We start from the raw sequence: 9,049 nt of genomic DNA on the forward strand, positions 1-9,049 counted from the left end.
ATTACAGACTAAACAGTTGTCATTTCTATTGCACAGATTTGTAGTCTTTGGAAGGCACTTCCTCTCCCCTCTCAACACTGGGAAGTTTGGCCAGATCTCTGCACCATGACAAAGCAGCCCACGCTCCTGTGTAACAGTGGGCTGACCGTGACACACTAAACTGCAAGAGGCAAAATGCTCTGACACCACTTTAGCAGTACAGGAGTGTGTCTGTGCAGGAATAAAGTGGAAAACCACACCCTGAAGTTCTATGGGCTTGTTACCCAACTCTTTCGTATCTCATTAAGAACACAGGAAACATGACATTGTGTTTAAAACGGTAATATTCAGTGATACAGTTTATCAGTAAAAAATCACATCCCTCCACAAAAAAAAATTTAAAAAATTAAAAAGGAACACACATTCAGTTGAAAAAATGAAGAAAAAAGCTTTTGAATGCCACAGAGCCTGTGTTACCCTGTCACACAGAAGTTATTTCTTCCCTTCTGGGTCTCCAGCTATCTCAACTTTCTCCAAACACTGAAACAAGGGCCCTGAAATCATTTTAGCGCAACAGCAACAATTTAAATGAAAATCTATTAGCAATCAAAATTAAATCATTGTCCTTTCAACTACCCTCCACAAAAATACTGTTGCAATACTGGAGTCTAATATTTTGACCATAGAGTATTAAGAGAAGATATTTGCACAGCTTTTCCTTCCTTGCAATATCTTACATACTATCAACTTAAGGTAGATTCAATTTTTGCTGTATTGCTATGCCAACTTGTCAACACCCAGTATTTGCTCAGATTACTTTCCTTAATTTATAGAAGTTTAAGGTTTTATAAAGATAAAAGGCATATTTACTCAGAATGTTGTTTTAAAAAAATTTCCTTTATGAAGTGGCTTTTTTTCATATTTTAAATGAGAAATGCCAGGTGACACAAAGGCACAGCAGCTCCAGTTTTCCTATGTCAGAAGAGACTAAGTAACTGGAGATTTTAACTGGAACTCATGTAAATTTAAATTAAGGCTGCACCAACCACAAGAGACAAGAGAGCACAAACAAGCCCTACAAAAATGACTTTTAAAGGATGTGACAACCCTGAATAGATCTGCACTGCAAAATGGAAATTCTGACTGCAGCAGGTACCAGCACACCCAAGCTGGCTGTTGATCCTGCAACCACAGCTACTTCAGCAGCAAAGCCACAGGAAGAGCTCAGCAGAGGCCACAGGAGCCCACCCAGGACCCTGGACACTCACCTCAGAGCCAGCCCACGGCCAAAGCTCAGAAAAACAGAAGCTTGTTTGGACACTCCTTATGCCTTCCAATCGCAGCGTGCTCCTGCTGCTCACACAGGGAACAGCACCAAGTGCTTCAAAAGCCTTCCGTGTGCTCCTGTGCCTTCTGTATTATTTCCTCCCCTTCCCGCACATTCACTAAGTTTGGGCTGAATAGGAGCATTACATGAGGTGAGTTAAGATTCTGAAATAATCCAGAACACTGAATATAACTCACACTGAGATGTGGAAAAGTTAAAAGAAACAGGCAGAGATCCTTTCAGGTTCTCAGAAAAAATTTTCCTTGAGGAACCTGACAATACAGCAGGACACAGCTTCCCTTCCCTCCCCTCCACGCTGCCACCTGCCCAGGCCACTTCAAGCAAACAAGATGTGTGTGGTCTTGCAGCAGCTGTTTATATCTCTGTGCATGCAAATTTACTTTGCCTAAGATTCCCCCAACTCTCCATGAGACCCACTTCTTTAAACATACTTTACAGTGAGAATAAATTCATTATCTGACTTCAATTTCTATAGAAAACTACACTCTAGAATTACAACCAACTACTCTGTTTCATTTCCAACACTTTAATGATGCAAATTAGACTTATTCAGAGCTAATCAAGTTGAATAAATATGTAATGAAGATAAGGTGTTATCTGTCATGGTATTTTTTAAATCCATCAAACATTTTCACTAAAATTAGTGTCAGTTAATTTCATCAATATGCAAGTGGAAGAATTCTTCTAATGCTACAAAAATTTTGTTTTGAAATCCAGTCATACTTAAAAATCCCAAGTACTGATAAGCGTATTTATAACCACCCACATTTCTGTCAGTAAACTATGTCCTAGTAATTAATTATAGAGCACTCATTAGACAGCATTTAGAACAGTGTCCACTGTTGGACACCAGTACAAGGCAGGCACTGATAAATTGCAACAAGTTCAGCTGAGGTTTCCCAAGAGGAACAGAACATGGAGCACCTGCCCTACAGTGAGAGGCTGAAGGAGCTGGGAACTGTTCAGCCTGAAGAAGAGACAGCTTCGGTGGGGACCTCACAGCTGCCCACTGCTGTCTCTGAGGTAGTTGCTGAGAAGGCAGAGCCAGGGTAGTGGCGAGTGACAAGATACAACAGAAATCAAAACAAACTAGATTCCAGCTTGATTTCAGGGAAAAAGAACAACAACCCCCTTCTTTTGCACTGTAAGGCAGTCAGGCTGTGAAAACAGGGACCAAGGAGGTTGCAGTCTTCCTCCTCAGAGGTTTCTTACACCCAGCTGAATAGAGCTTTGAGCAACTAGGTCTGATCCTGCTTTGTGCAAGGGGTTGAACTGGAGGCCTCCTGAAGACCCTACCAACTTGGATTATGCTATGATTCTGTGATCTTCAGACAACAGACAAGATTAAGTTCTCATTAAAAGTACCCATCAAACAAGGGCACACCCTTAAGGAAGTGAACTTCACTGTATCAAGAGAAAACAAGTTTCCAAAACCATTTAAAACGAACATGAAATATTTCCTTTTTTAATATTATTTCTTTTTCTGTCTAACTGTAGAAGCAGCTTCTGGCAGCCTCCCAAAGTAATACTGCCATGAACAATTCAAAGAACTTACTCCACCACAGTCTTAAAATAGCTACAACTTTCTCATTATCGCAGAGCAGCAGTAGTCCTTCCACACAGGGAGAAATCTTTCAAGTAGTTTTCCACTGCAAGCACATTTTATTCACCAGTATCACTTGTGTATTTCTACACTTGCACAAAAATTGATAACCTGTCAAAGCTCACACGTGACAGCAGCTGAAAAGAGAGTTACTCTGCAAATTTAAAACAAATCAGATTTGTGATTTGTGTTATTCTGCAGTTACAAATAGCTGAACATTCATTCCTCAATCGAGAATAGCAAGGAGACAAAGCAATTTTACTGGATTTAACTTGAGCTAATAAACAAAGCTTTGTTAAAGTTATCAGAACTTAATATAGTAACACTATCAAGAAATGGAGGCTCCAGTGATCTTACAATAACAATTAAACTACTTGGAATCTGTATTTTCATTAAACATGATATTTATACTTCTGCTTCCTAGGATTCATGGGAACGGAGAGACACAGAGCAGTGTTTGAAAGGCATGCTGGTAGAGTTTTCTTTGCTATAGTAACAACATACAGAGCCAGTATGAATATACTGCCTTGTGTTTCCCATAATAAAATTAAAAGTATAAAATACAAAGTCCTAAAACCAAAGGCATGTCTGTCAGAACCACACTGCACAGAAGAGATAATACAAAATATGTAGGATTTCAGAAATAACATTCAGACTAGAGCAGAACTCTAGGAATTTCTAAGACAGTATCAAAGTTAAGCTAGGACAACCATGAAGGAAAAAGGAAAAAAAAAAAGTAGTGCACCCTAAGTATTAAGCAGAAAACAACATAAATCCTTCACAAAATATATATGGAAAAGCAGCAGTCCTGAAGTGTCAAGCCAACAACAGCATCTAAGTTATCAGGGTCACCAAAATAAGCATCAGCATTTTTAACACTAGTAAATAGGTATTTAATCTAATGAAGTCAAGAGTAGTCATTCATCTTACTAAAGGTTAATAAAATTTTAGGACAAGATATAAAGACATACAGGGGTACAAAACAAGTCACAAGAAAAATCTAAGGCAATGAAGGCAGTTTTCCAGACATCAGCTGTCCCTAACAAAACAGCACCAATCAAACAAAATGAAACATAGTGAGACAACAGAGCAACAACCAACTAATCAAGTCCACAGAAATAAATACATCTCTTTCAAACTCATTTAACCAGTTATATTTTACAACAAGGAACTACACTCAGAAACAAAAATAAGGTAGCAGAAGTCTCCAAAGTTACAATGCTACAAAAAATTAGCACAAAGCAGAGCATTCCAGTTTCAAAAAAGGTACAATATGCAAACAACTAAAACCCCACAGATAATCCACACCAGAGAAATACTTGCTGATACATATTTCCAAAGGATATAAACCCAACAACAATTTCCTGCAACAGTGAAAGATACCGATGCAGGGGGAATTTAGAAGCAAAACTCCTGGGGATGGAAGGGACCTCTAGTCATCTGGTCCAATCCCCCTGCAATGAGCAGGGGCATCTTTAAGTAGATCAGGTTGCTCAGAGCCCTGTCCACCCTGACCTCCAATGTTTCCAGGGATGAGGCATCCTGTCTGGGCAACCTGTGGCAATGTTTCACCATCCTCACTGGGGAAAGCTTTTTCCTTTAACTAGTCTAAATTGACCCTCTTTCACATTAAACCATCACCCTTGTCCTATCCAAACAGGCCCTGATAAAAAGCTTGCGCCCTTCTTTCTTCTAGACCCTCTTCAGGTTCTGGAAAATGCTATAAGGTCTCCCTGGAGCCTTCTCTTCTCCAGGCTGAACATCCCTGACTCTCAGCCTGTCTTCACAGGAGAGATATTCCAGATCATGATCATTAACCATAATGTTGTTCGTGCTCTCTTACCGCAATTGGCAGACCACAGAATCTCCTATTTCTTCTTTACCATCACAGTTACAGGGTCTAAAATTCTTCCAAGCATAACCTCTTAGTAATGGAGGCCACAGCCCTCACCTTTGCTTGAGTGGATCCTCATGATTCTACTGATCTGAGACTGGACTGTGCCACCAGTTGGTCTTCTCCCCTTGTGTCTAAATTACATTCCCTATTCACATGTACTTACTAAATCTACTTTTTCCAGGGAAATCATATGAGTTTTCAAGTCTCTTTGAAAGCCTTCCCAATTCAAGTTGTAACCAGAACACACAAAGCATGCCAGCAGTGCAAACTTCCATGGAATACTGTCCATGTAGAATCTATCTGCCCTTCTGCACCAAAGTTTCCAAGTCAGTTAAATCAAAAAACTGTATCCTATAAAAAAAGTAGCACAAAACCCCTCTCAATCTGAAGCTGTTTGCTCAGCACCAATTCTCCACCAGGCTTTCCATCCCTAAGAAAGATGCACTCCGGAATTGTTGCCAACTCTCTGCTAGACTGTACAGCAGCTGCACAACTCAACACGGACTGCTGAATTTGTTTGTGAAGAGCCAGAAACGCTCCCTCTCCCAGAAAAAGCATTGTCTTGTTCTCTAACGTGCCCTGCATTTGACAGGACAAGTCATTGTCCCCAAAGGATTCAACACAAACAAAATTCACAACAGTCAAGTGACGGCTAATTCACCAAACTAATTACAAGTGCATCACTTGCCTCCCCACTCAGATTTTACAGGCTCACTGTAGAAGGGCATTTTCAGGATATTAGAAGGAAGATCTTGCACTAACAAAAACTGGTATCCTGACAGTGGAAATCTACAAATGGCAGCAAAAGAAACAGCTTGGCAGAAAATTTCTCAGTGCCACCAGATGCTGAACACTTCTATGTATAACGTTCCTAAAAAGAAAAGCCTCTTGTAGCTTGTACATGGAAGCCAGGTATTGAATAAAGAATAGCTGGAGGAAGCAAAAAAATCCTCAGATCTGTCTTGACTGATATTTCTCCTGTCAGCATTTGAACTTTTTTGTTTTAGTGTCTTAATGTTTCAAGGAATTTTACTCCCACCCTTTATTCAAAATAAATCACAATTTCCAACAAGACCTAACATAAAGGTCTTTAACATTACTTTTTCTAATTATTAACCCAATTGCTTCCTCCTTTCAAATTACATTGAAAATATAGCTTAGAGTGATATCCTAGCTTTTATCCTGGCAAGCTTTCTTTTAAGAAAATTACAAGTCCTCTCACAAAGAGAGGTGACAGTAGAACACATGCCATCATGGATCTGATAGTTAGGTATTTTTCCTGATAGGTGGTATTTTATATCACCATTACAAAGGAAAAAGTACCTTCTTTAGTAGCAAGAAGTGTAATTATTAGCTAAGGCCTGTTTACCAGCAATTGCCAAGAGTCCTGTTCCTTGCAATTTATGCTAACAATCATTTCTGTCCAGTTTTACCCACTTATTGCTAATCTTGTATTTGTTCTATGTGTATCACCTTTCCCTTGCCACGATTATCTTTTTTCCTAGACTGCTTCTTAATATTCAATCTGGTAGCCGAGTTCTAAAGTGGAAGTTCAGTCCTGTGAGTGGATCAAAGGAAGCAGTGGTTTTCCCTCTACCAGTTAAATCTAGCTAGATTAGGTGGCATGACAGAAGTGAGTGGGTTTCTTAAGGAACCATTTGTCAGATTACCTCTAGAATCAACATTACATCTGTAGGAAACCTGTGCCTGAAGGCTGATCTGTGGCTTTCTAAACCCACCCAGTCTATTTTCACTACTTTGCATCCCCTGCAGGGAATGCATACCTCCCACATTGTCAAAAGCTGATGCACTTGACAGGAAAGCCTATGGGATAGCAAACACAGCTTCCAAGTTTTCTATTAAGAAAGCCTTCGGTTGCTCCCTGCTCATTCTTCTTGAAAGATATCCCCTTAGGCCACTGTAGTTCTATTGCTAAAGATTTAACTGATGATTCCACAAGGAAAATGGAAATTGTATCTGTTACACAATGATATACTATATTTAAAAATGACACTGTAACAGTTAAAACTACATCCCCTACTCAGACTTTCCTCCCAACTTTCCTTTAAGAACATGTACAACCCATCAGACTCCTCCTCTGCCATCTGCTGTTTAGTTCCCTCTTCCACTACATAATGCCAAGGAGAAAGTACCATTCTGAGCTGGTCTGTGCTTAAAAAAGTAGACTAAGTACACTATGACGTCAAAGACTATGATGAAGTCATTTACAAACTGATGTTTGCTTCCATCCCTGAGAAAGGGGAGATTGGCACTACCCTGCCTAAGTCATTCACGGGGCAGCACCACACTTCTGGGGGTGCTCTCTTTCAAGCAACAGGCAGGGACTTCGCTGGGCACAGAAACTTGGATCCTTTCCACACTGATGGGTCCAGTCACATCCCAGTCTCTGCTGTACAGCCTTTCCACACACTACATGCAACAACACAGCAAAAACGTTGTGCACCAGTTACTTCAATATCGTTGGGAAAAAACCAGATCCCATCTTACACAAAAGTGTACTACAGTCTACTTAAAGGCACTTACTTTTGTTCTTGCTTGCTCAGGAGTCTCCAGATTTAACAAGTCATTTCAGCTGTATAAAATACAGATGCCCACTTCAGTGTCAGATGGCAGGAAAACTGTGTTCATTCCTTCAACTTTCCAACAACATTTGACTTTTGTGCTGTAGTTGGCCCCTAACAGGAATGGAACAGGTAGGAAGACATTAGCACTGCCAGAAAACATCAATTGCCATTACTTTTAAAAACTTCAGAAAGGAAGCAAAATCCCAGAATAGTTGCTGTTAAAAACATTCTGGAGAAAGGAAACAAACAGTACTAGTTCTTTTTATGGTTTACCTTATGTCAGGAGGTTTGGCATCAAATACGTGGAATTGAGAACTTTCTCTTCTAAAATTCTAAGAACTGGTTTTAAAATATTGCTAAGTCAGTTTCTTTTCCCAAATACACTTAGGAATGACTTTCATATGAAAGTTGCCATGTAACTTGGCAAAGTCAGAAGGAATAGACCATGAAACAAAAAACTTATTTCTACCCGATTCAAGTTCTTAGAGAAATTAAAATTAGTATGTTGTGTCCTTTAAAACAACACACACAATATTTACAGTTTTAGTCACTTCTCATTAAATCAGTTGTGCACTCTAAATTAACTATCGGTAATTAACCCTGTAACTCTACATACAAGAATACAATAGCACTAGGGTTTGATCAACCCTGATGGTGCTACATGCCCATCTCTTTTGCAAGTGTGTTTTCTGTGAGTTTACTTCTGACCAAGCATAGAATGATAAACAGTGCAAAAAGGGAAAATTCTACTTTTTATTGAAAACAGCTCTATAGCTCATCTCCTGGGACACTTGCAGGGCCAGAAGTTCCGTGTATTAAGACTCTGTTAATAACTGTGCAGCCTAACTTTTTTAACCACCTAAACCACAAATTAACTTTAAAAAGAAACCTATAGCAGGGAAGAGGTTCTGGTTTTACGTCATACTATTCCTGTAACATGAGATACCTGGTCCTTCAAATCTGGCTAATGATGAACAAAGGTATGGCCACTAGCAAGCAACGGGCACAATTCCTGCCCCAGAAAAGGAGCTGTGCCACAGAGCCAAGGTACTTTTTAAACATTCAGTTTTTGTCAGTGCCTATTCTGGCAGCCAATCTACTGACCCACGACAGAACACTTAACACCCAGGTTGCCTATGCTGCTTTCTATAGCACTAGGAAAAATAGGGCTTTCTGTGAAAAAAGGTAATACTCTTCTTATGCTCTTAAAACACGTACACCTGAAAAAAACCCACACCAACAGACCAAAACCCACCAACTACACAAAGCAGAAAACATGCCTTTTGATTGCCGCAACACAAAAATCAGCAAGCAAAAAGTCCGTCATCTTCAAGAATCATTTCATGCTTTAAGTCAACTAAAAAGTTTGCTCTGAAATGGAAGGTTTCAGCTTTTCAGCCGTGAACACTGAAAGAAGTAACATGCCTCAGAACAAAATTTAAGCCAGTCAGAAATGAACGCGACAGCGGCTTAAAGGTCTGAAGGCGAATCAAGAGCACTCGGGATATTCTCACATCACAGGAGACGACTTAACAGGAAAGGTAAAAATTACACTTCAGAGGTGTCTCCGCTGAGCCCCGACACTTCAGCAACGCCTCGCTCCCGGATGGATGCTGCACACCGGGGCGTGAGCCAGG

At 40.0% G+C, this 9,049-nt stretch overlaps 1 protein-coding gene across 3 annotated transcripts in view; it reads right to left on the bottom strand.

Moving 5' to 3' along the window:
• Positions 1–7,523, bottom strand: part of MTM1 (myotubularin 1) — a 41,228-nt gene extending 33,705 nt beyond the window's left edge. For 2 of the 3 annotated variants that reach the window (XM_017737530.1, XM_008636155.2), the window contains exon 1: positions 7,372–7,523. The gene's annotated coding sequence lies outside the window, so the exon portion shown is untranslated. Of the gene's footprint in view, positions 1–1,247; positions 1,370–7,371 lie in introns of those variants that run through there. The other variant, XM_017737529.1, reaches the window with a different exon arrangement.
• Positions 7,524–9,049: the final 1,526 nt, after the last annotated feature.

This window comes from Corvus brachyrhynchos, unplaced genomic scaffold (assembly GCF_000691975.1).
Source record: "Corvus brachyrhynchos isolate BGI_N302 unplaced genomic scaffold, ASM69197v1 scaffold346, whole genome shotgun sequence".
In the NCBI taxonomy this organism is placed as follows: Eukaryota; Metazoa; Chordata; class Aves; order Passeriformes; family Corvidae; genus Corvus; species Corvus brachyrhynchos.